This window comes from Dendrobium catenatum, unplaced genomic scaffold (assembly GCF_001605985.2).
Source record: "Dendrobium catenatum unplaced genomic scaffold, ASM160598v2 fragScaff_scaffold_273, whole genome shotgun sequence".
Taxonomy (NCBI): domain Eukaryota; kingdom Viridiplantae; phylum Streptophyta; class Magnoliopsida; order Asparagales; family Orchidaceae; genus Dendrobium; species Dendrobium catenatum.
In genome coordinates, this window is record NW_021318735.1 from 2,001,433 (window position 1) to 2,014,150 (window position 12,718).

A 12,718-nucleotide genomic window follows, 5' to 3' on the forward strand; every position below is an offset into this window, starting at 1 on the left:
TATATATATATATATATATTATTAAAGTCTGTCGCAAAGAACGTTGATTTGATCTTTGGTCAAACAAGGTTCGATCAAGATCGAGCCTTATTCAAACCTTCACATGCACTATCCTGCTATATTGTCCATAGGAAATCTCCACACCATCAATCTTATTAGTGTTTCCCCAGCAAGTTCTCATCACGAAATATTCTTATCTCACATGTCGTTGGTCCCATTGGTAAGTCCTCTAATTATAAAATCCTTTCTGTCAACGGGCTAGTCCTACCCACTCCCATTAGCAAGCTCCCAACAAACTCCCATCACAAAATCCTACGTCTCATCCATAATTTTTGCTACAATTGAATTAATTCAAATCATTCTTTTCCTGGGAATGATATCAATAAGCAATCCCAAAATACAAAAGAGGTGTAACTTGATATGACATAAACTTTTAGCTATATTTTCCCATAAATACGAAACAACTGATATATTTCTTCAATTCTTAATATTATGGGACATGAATTGGAGGACCAAATGATCAAAAAAATTGGCATGCTTATAGCCAAATAGAACATCTCTATGAGTAAATTCAATGATCCTAATATCGTTTAATTATGAAAACATTATGGCGCTTGAATACTAAACAAACATTCTATGATCAAGTAATTAATTTAGACCCATTTAATGGAATGTTTTAGATTTTCCCTATATTTATGTCCCAAAGTTGATCCTCCAATTCATGTCCCAAAGTTTTCAATTATGCTTCAAACTCTTGATCTAGGCTTATTTGGACTTGGATCAAGTCATTTTTGATATCGTTGGATTCATGGCATAGAGGCATTTTGTTTGATTAGAAGCTTGCTAAAATCAATGTTTGAATGGTCATGAACTTAATGTTGAAAGTTTCTAATTCAGATAAGCAACAAGATATTTTTCATATCAAGTAGATGAGAATTTAACTTTATATGTTTCATAACACTAAGAATTGAATAAATATATCAGTTGTTTCATTTTTTATGAAAAATTATAGCTAAATATTCATTTCATGTCAAGTTATACCTCTTGTTTTTTGGGAATTGCTTACTGATGTCACACCCGAGAAAATAATGATTTGAATTGATTCAACTGGAGCAAAATTGTGATTGAGATGTAGGATTTTATGATAGAAGTTTGTTGGGAGCTTGTTAATGGGAGTGGGCATGACTAGCTCGCAAAAAAAAATGATTTTGCAATTAGATGACTCACTAATGGAACCGACAACATGTGAGAGAAGGATATTTCATGATGAGAGCTCACTGAGGAAATATTGATAAAATTAATGGGGTGAAGAGTTTTCCTGTGAACAACTTAGTGGATAATGCATGTGAAGGTTTATGTAAGGTTTGAATAAGGCTCGATCCAGATCGAACCATGTTTGACTAAAGTTCAAATCAATTTTCTTTGAGACAGACTAATAAGCATTTCTATGCATACATAAGAGGAATAATTTTGTCTGAAATGAATTTATTGGCATATTATTTTGAAAAAAAATAAAAAATATGCCATTTGTTATAAAGTAAATGTAAGATTTTTCTTAGATCTATTTTATACACTATAGATCTGCTTTTTTGTTCTTCAAATTCACAGAATTCAGGTTTTCGTAGTGACTTTATATTTCAAAGGGATATCACATCCTCAATTCTCAATTCTTTAGCCATTTCTGATCATCTCCCATATAGGGATATTATTAATATTCTTACCTCAGCACAACCACTATCTTCTTCCTCTCCTTAACATTATTTTTGAGTTTTGAGTTATTTTGCTCCTTGATTTCAACCTTAGCAGAGCATAATATCATCATCCTCACAGTGCAGTAACCTATTTCCCCCCTTTATAAGTTTTAATAAACGTCACATGAAATTTCTCCCCTAAATCTTGTGTTTGATTTTAAGATTCTGTCATAAACTGCTAAATTTTATTTTTTCATATTCCTCTCATTAATTTTTTAAGTTTAATATGAAAAAATCTCTTTCTATATTAATTATGATAGGATTGTTCACTTATTATTGTTATTTAGTTATATATTTTGTGATTTTATGTCAATTCAGGCGCTTTTCGATGTGCACAAGATGGTTTAAAAATCTTCATTGAAAAATTAAAATTTTTTTCTCTTATATGTCACGTCTACTCTAGCTTATGTTGATAAACTCATTCTTACCTTACAAATATATTTATTTAACTAATAAATACATATTATTTATCTATGGGATTCTTTGTTGATTAATTAGGTAAAAGAAAAATCAATAATCAATTTATATATACATATAAAAAGTAAAACGACATACTAATTTAGGAATTTTATCAAATAAGAGGTAAGTTAATGATCATTGATTGGTTAATTAATAATTTCTCAATTCATTCTACTACTTTGATTACTTTATAAGTTATCCACCAAGCAAACCACAATTTAATATTTCATAATTTTGTCATTAATTGAGACTAAATAATAAAAATAGGATCATTTAGTTAGATAACATTATGCTTAAATGTTCTCAATAACTAATTATGGATAATTTATTATTAGGATTTGAAATAGACCATATATTAAGATTAACTAAATAGAGAAATTATTAGGAATTTATTACATATTCGAAAATAATAAGCCATTAAAATGTTTAAGAGAAATACATTAATTATGTAAACTAATTAGGGCATTAATTACCATAAATAATTTAGTTATTAGTTAATCACTAATGAAGTTTATTTAATAAGTTTGTCATTAATTTATGACAAGCTAATGGAAATCTCTAATTATATGTTAATTAAAGTTATATATTTTATATCTTTACAAATTACCACATGATAATTATTGTTATAATAAAAAATTACTGTTAATGTAACACATAAGTTGTTAACTTCCCAAATATTTTTATTTTTCCCAAATAATGTTGTTTTTCACTACTTAATTAACTTTATAAATTCGGGGAGGGAGTGATAGGTAGATGAAAAATAAATACTTGGCCATCTTGATTTTCTACAAATGTGAAATATCTCTTGATTAGATCTGTCTTGCCAAAATAACATGCAATCTATCACACCTCATTTTGACCCCCTACAATCAACATGGAATGAAATAGAGAAGAAGAATCTGAATAAACCTATCTCTTATTAACACCCATCCTGAAATATTTCTATCAAAATCAGATAAGTAGGAAATGACCTATCCAGACTATCCCAACATATCAAGTTTTCAAACCTTAATGTTTTAATTCATATTTCATAATTGGAAACACTTTTAAAACGCACCGAACAGAGCTTATAAACTTTCACATTATATTTACATACTCAAAAGTGGCTATACACAAAAGCTTCGGTCAACCTTCCTGCCTAGTGCCTCACTGGCTCTTTCCGATTTCCTGCAGTACAACAACTACAAATGAGCTAAAGCTCAATAAATTACTTAAGCATAGCAAAAGAAAAATTGTTGCAGTTAATAGAAAACAATCTGGGGTGTATAATCATCATGTACAAAACATTATGTTCTAATTCAATACTTTAGCAAGTAATATGATGAGTATAGACTTTTGCACACTTATAGCTCTTTAATTCAAGGTTAGGTCGGTATTCCTAACTTAATAGAATTAGAGGACAACTCTCTCATTTAAGTAAGGGTCCGAATTCTTAATTTTAGAATTGAGAGAACGTAGGGTACCTTCTGTATTAGTCTATGTCCCATATATGATTAATCTCATTTAACTTCTCATTTGCTTTTTTCATAACAATCATCAAAATGCAATTGCAATAAATATTTGATGAACTTGATGAATCAGAAACTAAAAACGTAATGAAACTGAAAAAAAATGCTATCACAATTCTATACAAATATGAGGTCACAATTATATAAAGTTTATTATTTCCTATACCATAATTTGGGTCTCTAACCTCAGGAATTAGTTCTCCTAGACCCTACCTTCTTTTCCTTTTGTAAATAACCTATAGAAAGGGAATTCAAGCATAAATTCCCTTTTAATTTAATAACAAGCTTTAAATGAAATCCAATAAAATATGGAATGCTTTACCTTCACCAAATTTCCTCATTCAACCCAACTCATTTTATTACCTCTCTTTCCCTAATGAATTTAGCAGATCGATTTCAACAACCCCTTTATTTCAGCAAATCACACAGCAACTATTACCTACTTTCAGCAAACAACAATACTTTTACCTGCTTTCAACTTTTTCTCTCCTTTTTCTTAATGATTTCAGCAACAACTGTTAATTTCTGCAACCTAAATTCAGCTTCCTGAATTCAACAATTGAATTTCCTTACTGATTTCCAATACAGATTTCTGATTTCCGTTATTATTTCCAACAAATAGCAGCATCTCAACTGTTGTTTTCAGCAAAGAATAGCATCAATCATTTCATTTCCCTCTCCCAAACCTTCCTCTCTTCTTACCTACTAATTTCCTGACATTTCCCAAGCAAGCAGCAGCCCGTAGCCCTTCCTCCGTCTCCCGGCTAGTGGTCTGCACGCGGAAAGCTGCTTCAGGGTCCAGAGGATCGGGCTGTTGGAAGGATTGGAGAAATTCTATAGTGCTTATCTATATATATAATATAATATTATTAACACATCCACTAACCCATTCCGCTAATGTCAGCCGTGGTATTAAATATCAGCCACTGCATGCATTTTAAGTGAAATGAGTGGATCAATTTCCATATATATATATGCTTGTAATTTATATGCAGTTGTAAATATTAAAATGCTCTAAATTAAAAATAGAATTTAATGAAAATAATTTTGATGTTTTATGAATGTATTATAAAATGGAGTAAACTTTGAGGAAAAATGAATGCTTAAGTGAAAATTTTGGGCATTATACAGTCATTAGGACATGTATCAATTTGTGTATATTTAAGATCAAACGCTTTCATTATCTTCTTCACTTCATACATATTCTTAAGCAACAACAATCTTTTGGGAAAAACATCGATCAATAACTTCAGTAACATGTCGAAAGATCTTAAAGTCCAAGAATGTAAACACTTCAAATGAAATAAATGAATAGTAAAAGATGGCTTTGAGAATAACTTGCACTCAGGGTACAACTCTGCTCCTGCATCCTGCATTAATTTTTCAAAATTTTCATCATTATCATTTGGTTGATTTGCATTAACCTCATTATATTCATCCACTATATTTATGGTTGTATTATTTGGACAAATTGTGTCCCTTAAAAATCCTTTTATATCATTTGTAATTACATGCTCATTATGAACTATTGCAACCTCTAAATTCGATGTAACAATACATGTTTCATTCGTTAAACCGTCACCTACATTGTAATGTTCTTTACCATGCCAATTACATACAACATATCCAACAAGAGATTCTTTAGAGATTAAGGGATCTTTGATATCCTTTATTGAATGGAAGTATCTATTAATACATTATTTGCACGGAGATAAAATCTTTCCCGATGAATTCTGGCTTGGGCTTGCAAACTCTAGAAAATTGTTAACATCATTTATGTAATCACGACTCCATTTAACTTTTGTAATCCAACTCTTATCCATTTCTAGTGAAAAAATAAATATTGAAATCACTAGTTAAAATAAAGATTTATTCAAATAGTATATCTGATAACCCCCACAATAACAAAATTTGGTGTAACAACCCCATCCACTACAAATGCTAATCTATAATAGCCATATAAAAGAATGATTAGAACTTCAAAAATTAGTAATGCAACAATCAAAATAGATACAAGTAATAAATGAAAATTCATCGTTATGTCATATAACCTAGAAAAGAAATATGGATGCTCAAGGGAGAGACAGATGAAGTGGTGAGTTTCAAACATAAAACAACTAGGTGAGTAGTGAGTAGATTGATCCTTCAGAACAATTAATATGAGTAATATATATATATATATATATATATATACACACACACACAAAGTTACTACGTGGTACTAGTTTAGTTGATGGTATGTGCTTGATCAAGGCATGATAACATTGTCTATATAGTTATTGCTTAACCTACGGTATAAATACTTTCTATGCACAACTAATTTTTTATTCAATCTTCAGTTATTATAAACTATGTTCATTAGAATTTATTTTTGGGTACTGCAATTTGGAAATTTGAATTATATAAGCATATATCTTAAATAGTGTTTTAATATCACAAGAGAAATATAATATATATAATCAATGTCTGTAAAAAATAAATAGAGAATTATTAGGTTTGCAAACGAATCAAGTCGAGCCGAGTATGAGCATGTTCATGTTTGAGTTTGTTTATTATCAACTTGTTCAAGTTTGGTTCAAGTTATATTCGATATTTTTTGTTTGTGTTCAAGCTAGGTTCATTTAAATTAATGGGTGTTCATTTTTTGTTTATGTTTGATTCGTTTCGTGCTTATCGAACTTTAAACAAATGAGCCTTATCGAGCTATAAACAAGTTATACTTCTAGATATTAATTAACTTAACAAATGAGCCTTATCGAGCCTCTAACAAACAATTACATCGAGCATGTTCGTGAATATATCTAGCAAAGTTTTTTAAATTATCAAAACAAGCTCGTTCACGAACATATCTAACGAATATTCATGAGCTATCAAATGAGCAAGTTCATGAACATATCTAATTAGTATTTTCGAGCTACCAAATGAGCTCGTTTATGACAATGATCTATGATTTATCTGATATTTTTTCATGCATTTTAAACAAACAATCTAGTAAACATGAACAAATATCTCTTGTTCATGAAATTTATAAAATTTCTTAATTAACAATTATTATATCATTATGTTATAATAAATATAATAATTGCGTAAATACGATTGACTTTAGTGACTTTATCACCCTAAATGAAAATAAAGATTTTTTATTTTATCGGCATATAAATAAAACTGAAGTTAGAGAGGCCTTAAAGAAAATGAAGTGTGGAAAAACAATTGGACCTGATGATATTCCAATAGAGATGTGAAAATGCTTAGGAGATGAAGGAATTTCTTGGCTTACTAAACTTTAATATTGTTTTGAAGACTAAAAAGATGTCAGATTAGTGGAGAATGAGTGCGTTAATTCCTATTTTTAAGAATAAAGGTTATGCACAGGAGTGTGCGAATAATTGAGGAATTAAGTTAATGTGTCATGCTTTAAAACTATGAGAGCGAGTTATGGAGCGTAGTTTGCGGCGTGATACTAATGTTTCTCAAAATCAATTTAGATTCATGCCGAGTAGGTCTACTATAGAAGCAATACATTTATTGAGAGGTTTGATAGAGAAATATAGAGAGAATAAGGAGGATCTACACATAATATTTATTGATTTAGAGAAATCATACGATAAAGTTCCAAGAGAAGTGCTACGGAGAGTTCTTGAAAACGAAAGGAGTTAATAATGCTTATATTCAAATCATTAAAGATATGTATACAGGAGCTATTATTTGTGTTCAAACACAAGGTGGTTTGACCAAGTATTTTCTTATTTCAGTTGGATTACATCAAGGATCAACCTTAAGATCATATCTTTTTGCTTTAGTCATAGATGTTCTCACTAGACATTTGCAAGAGGATGTACCTTTGTGTATGCTTTTTAATGATGATATTCTTCTTGTTGATAAAATTAAAGAGGGAGATGGAGGTAAACTTGAATTATGGAGCTCAACTTCAGAGTTTAAAAGTTTTCATTTGAGTAGATCTAAAACTGAATATATGGAGTGTAATTTTAGTAGCAATAGACATAGTGAGGGGATTGTGACTTTGGGCGATCAAGTCATTAATAAGAGTACACATTTTAGATATCTTGGATCTATTGTTCAGAGTGATGGTAAAATTGATGGGGATATTATCAGTAGAATTCAAGTTGGATGGTTGAAGTGGAGGAATGCATTGGATTTATTGTGCGAAAGAAAAGTCCCCCTCAAACTTAAGGGAAAATTCTATAAGATGGTGGTGAGACCTGCAATGCTTTATGGTGTCGAATGTTGGGCATTAAAAGAGAAGCATAATACTAAGTGTTGAAGAGATGAGGATGCTCAGCTCAGGTGGATGAGCCGAACTATTATTGCAATGATGTTGTTCGTGAACATAAATGAGCCGAACATATTATTGTTCAAACTTGTTTATTTAAGAATAGAGTATTTAAAAAAATGTTTAAGTTTGTTTGTTTAGTTAATTAAACAATCACAAATAAGCTTTAATCAAGTTGAGAAACGAGTAGCTCATTGAACGATTTGTTCGCTTGCAGCCCTAAGAATTATCATTGCAACTTTTTCACTCTGGTATTGAAAGGTAGTTCATATTTAAAATTGTTCTGAATAGAAGGATTATCCTTAAAAGATGCAGATAAGAAATTCAATTGTAAAGTACTAAAAAGTCTTAACAGCTTTGTGCATATATCATACCTTTAATGAGAAAGTATGGTAATAGCTACTAAACTAAGTATAAATTAAACCAAAAGTTCATCACAAAATTTCATAAAATTAGAGTTCTTGTAAAGTAATCAGATCTATTGTGGAAGATTTCCATATCATTTAGCTAAATTTGAAAACTGCGAAATAGTTTAAACAAAGTGTGCAATACTTGAATCGATTCAATTGAAGCAGCACAACAATGACAATTAGATTATATATAGAAACCTCATTATCGTTACCTCTGTGCTTTGTCGAAGGAGAAAAGAAGCCAACCTCACGGCAGTGGTCGAGCACCAGCAAGAGAAATTAGGGCACGGTGAGAGGGAGGCTGCGACGTCGTAGACGTAACGGAAAGTCGGCCGTCTGTCGTGGGTGCTCAATCGAATAAGAGGCTCGCGCAGATTGGTCTGTTCACACAAGTTACGGCACGGACAGAGTCGGACTTAATGGTGGCTGCGGCGGCGTAAACGTTGGTGCTCGACCGATCTATGAAGAGGAGCTATCCGAGGATGCTCGTGCAAGAGCCAGCTTGGGTACAGGGAGAGGGAGACAGGCCTGGGAGATGGAGCTATGATTGGCGGAAGCTAGGGCACATTCGGGCTTCATGGCGGCTGCGGCGACGGGTGCTCGACCGTCTGACGAAGCGGAGTTGGCCGCAGGAGTTCACGCCAGACCGAGCTTGGGACGAAGCCTGGATCGCGGGGATTGGCGAGAGCTAGGGCACGGGATGGGCATCGAGCGGGATGAGGAAGCGACGGAGCGGGCCTCTGGAGAATGAATTGGTTAAGTTGTAACCGGCTTAAACGGCCGCCAAAAAAATTCTATAACAGCGGTTTTAAAATGTCATTAATAAATACTGTGAAAAATATTAAATTTTAAAAGAGTGGAAAAAAATGAATAATATATATTTTTTTAATAATCAGCAAGTTGAAAATATTAAAAATATAATTATCTTTTTAGATAGATTTGTTAATAAAATACTAAATAAATGCCAGATTTTATAGATTAAAATTTTAATTTTATTTAATGCTAAGTAACCTTCCACACACACTTGGGAGAAATTTTCTAATAGTTTTTAGATTTTTCTATTTTTGCTCACAAAGTTTAGGACAATCCACAAATTAGCCTGGACGATCTGTTAGAACAGAAACTCTAATTAGAAAATTCTGGTTAAGATAGCTGTCATTAAGCGCATTGTCTTGGATGATATTTGTAAAATAATGTTTATTAATGAAAATATTGAATATACAAACTACATGGATAGATTAAATTTTAATTTTATTATTCATAAAGCTTTAGAAATAATGCAAAGTGATTATTGTCAAATTTGATAGAAAATCATGAAAGATTTTAACAATAAGATTTTTTCATTAAATTATTAATATCATATATATAATTAAGATTTGAGAAAAGAAATTCTAATTTGACATTACACAATAAATCCATGTCCTGGTTATTTGGTTAGATTGAATGTGTGTAAGGCTCTAACATTATCTGATTTTATTCAACCCAAACCAATTAGAATTGAGCTCAAATATATTATAGGAGGATTTGCATGCATATCATGCAATTCTTATGTATTAACATAACTAACATCTAAATTTTAATATTTATTCATATAGCACATTAGTGTCTCAATCACATCAAAGCATATTTATGAAAAGATTTTTTTTATTTTAGAAATTTTAATAGTTTTTATGTGATTTAAAAGTTTTGTATTATATAAGTAAATATCGAACTTTAGATGTTAGATATCAAATATATAAGAATTTTATCGTATGTACGCTAATCACACACCCTAAATTTTAATACGCACCTCAACTTAGGAGGACTAGTATTTGATCCAAAATTATTCATGTGTGACACTAGTAACTTACTAACAATAATGAATAGAAAATAACATAAAAAGCAAGAAAATAAGTTTAGAGAGAGGAGCTCTAGCATTCTAATTTCACAATTTTGTGTGAGTAGAACAATTTATTTTGATAATGATTTTCTTTTACAATTGCTAAAGCATTTATGATGATAGAGATAATTTGATATTTTAATATTGCATGGAGATTACAAATATACACATATAAATTGAAAATAATATTTTTTACATAAAAAATTTAGTGGGCAAAAAATTATGGGTTTTTGGACAATTGAAATTGTTCTACTAGTGTGAGTCCATGAACATAAAGGGTTCTCTTTCATGCACATCTCTTGAACCAACAGAGATATTTGTTATAGTTATAATAAGTGGAGTCTTAAGATGTCAAAATGAGCATTGGGCAATGAGTTAAGAACAACAATTGAAGGTAAACATCACAAATTAAGAGACAAAGAGTGATTTGCTTGTTATATTGGTAGGAGGGAAAGCTGAGAAAAAGGGAGATGAGGTCATATATTGGTGGGCATCATTTGTTGGAAACTCTCTAGCAATGATTAATAACGAGAAAAAAAATAGGTAAAGTGGGTGATTAATTTAGTTATCCTTCTTATAGGAGGAGAGACCCAACATTTAGAAGACATATATTAGTGATCGAAAGATGTGGTCATTTAAATTTATCAAAAGATATTGGGTGATTGGCTTGGTCATTTTCCGAAAAATACGATAAATTGGGTGGCTAATAAGAAGAGTGTCGGGCGTTAATTATCAGCATGTATTAGGAGATAGTTAATGGGAAATATTAGAAGTTACAACAACAACAACAACAACAACATCAAGCCTTTATCCCACTACGTGGGGTCGGCTACATGAATCCTTTTTCTCCATTGTGTACTATTAAAAGTCAAATTCTCGTTTAAATCTAATAAAGAAAGGTCATTAATAATATTTTCTATCCAAGTCTTTTTAGGTCTACCCCTACCTTTCTTAACATAAGTCAAATCTAATACCTCTACTCTTCTAACCGGGTCATCCGAAGGCCGCCGTTTTATGTGACCAATCCATCTAAGGCGACTCTCTCTAATCTTATCTTCTACTGGAGCTACTCCAACCTTTTCACGTATATGCTCGTTTCGTATCCTATCTCTAAGGGTAAAGCCACTCATCCACCTGAGCATCCTCATCTCTACCACACTTAACTTAGTATTATGCTTCTCTTTTAATGGCCAACATTCGGCACCATAAAGCATTGCAGGCCTCACTACCATCTTATAGAATTTTCCCTTAAGTTTTAGGGGTACATTTCTATCACATAATAATCCCGATGCATTCCTCCACTTCAACCATCCAACTTGAATTCTGCTGATAATATCCCCATCTATTTCACCATTACTCTGAAAAATAGATTCAAGATATCTAAAATGTGTACTCTTATTAATGACTTGATCGCCCAAAGTCACAATCCACTCACTAGGTCTATTAATACTAAAATTACACTCCATATATTCCGTGTTAGATCTACTTAAGCGAAAACCTTTAGACTCTATGGTTGACCTCCATAATTCAAGTTTACCATCAACTCCCTCTCTAGTCTTATCAACAAGAAGAATATCATCAGCAAAACGCATACACCAAGGTACATCCTCTTGCAAATGTCTAGTGAGAACATCCATGACTAAAGCAAAAAGATATGGACTTAAGGCTGATCTTTGATGTAACCCAACTGAAATAGGGAAATACTTGGTCAATCCACCTTGTGTTTGAACACAAGTAATAGCTCCTGCATACATATCTTTAATGATTTGAATATAAGCATTATTGATTCCTTTCTTTTCAAGAACTCTCCATAGATCTTCTCTTGGAACTTTATCATATGCTTTTCTTAATCAATAAATATCATATGTAGATCCTCCTTATTTTCTCTATATTTCTCCATCAAACCTCTTAATAAATGTATGGCTTCCATAGTCGACCTACCCGGCATGAATCCAAATTGATTTTTAGAAACATCAGTATCACGCCACAGCCTATGCTCCATAACTCGCTCCCATAGTTTTAAAGTATGACACATTAACTTAATACCTCTAAATATTAGAAGTTAGATGATGATAAATAGTGAGCTTAGTTATTCTCTTAATAAGAGAGTAGAACGGGATATTAGAAAAATAATTTTCGCTTGTTGACTAATGTTACTTTTTAGCAAGCATCAAGCGATGATCAACAAAGACTTTCATAAGTCTGACAATCTAGTTGATGGTTTGGGTGGTGAGCTTAATAATTCATATGATAGGAGAAGAGACCATGCTCGAAAAAAAAAAAAATCAATGTCCATAGTTGATGTATCTTAATCATAAGTTTGTCTCATGAGATAGTTAATATAAAACATCAAAAGTTAGGTGATTAGCTTGCCATTCCATTAATATGAGGGGAAATAAAAAAATTATGAACACAAGCAA

General features: G+C 31.4%; 1 protein-coding gene across 5 annotated transcripts in view; it reads right to left on the bottom strand.

Annotated features, from left to right (window-relative positions):
• LOC110106662 (protein FAR1-RELATED SEQUENCE 9) overlaps window positions 1–9,211 on the bottom strand; it is a 22,771-nt gene extending 13,560 nt beyond the window's left edge. For 3 of the 5 annotated variants that reach the window (XM_020836628.2, XM_020836622.2, XM_028693422.1), the window contains exons 1-2: window positions 8,632–9,211; window positions 3,307–3,377 (exon numbers count right to left, since the gene is read on the bottom strand). The gene's annotated coding sequence lies outside the window, so the exon portion shown is untranslated. The remainder of the gene's footprint in view (window positions 1–3,306; window positions 3,378–8,631) is intronic. The other 2 variants (XM_020836637.2, XM_020836618.2) reach the window with 1 other exon arrangement.
• Window positions 9,212–12,718: the final 3,507 nt, after the last annotated feature.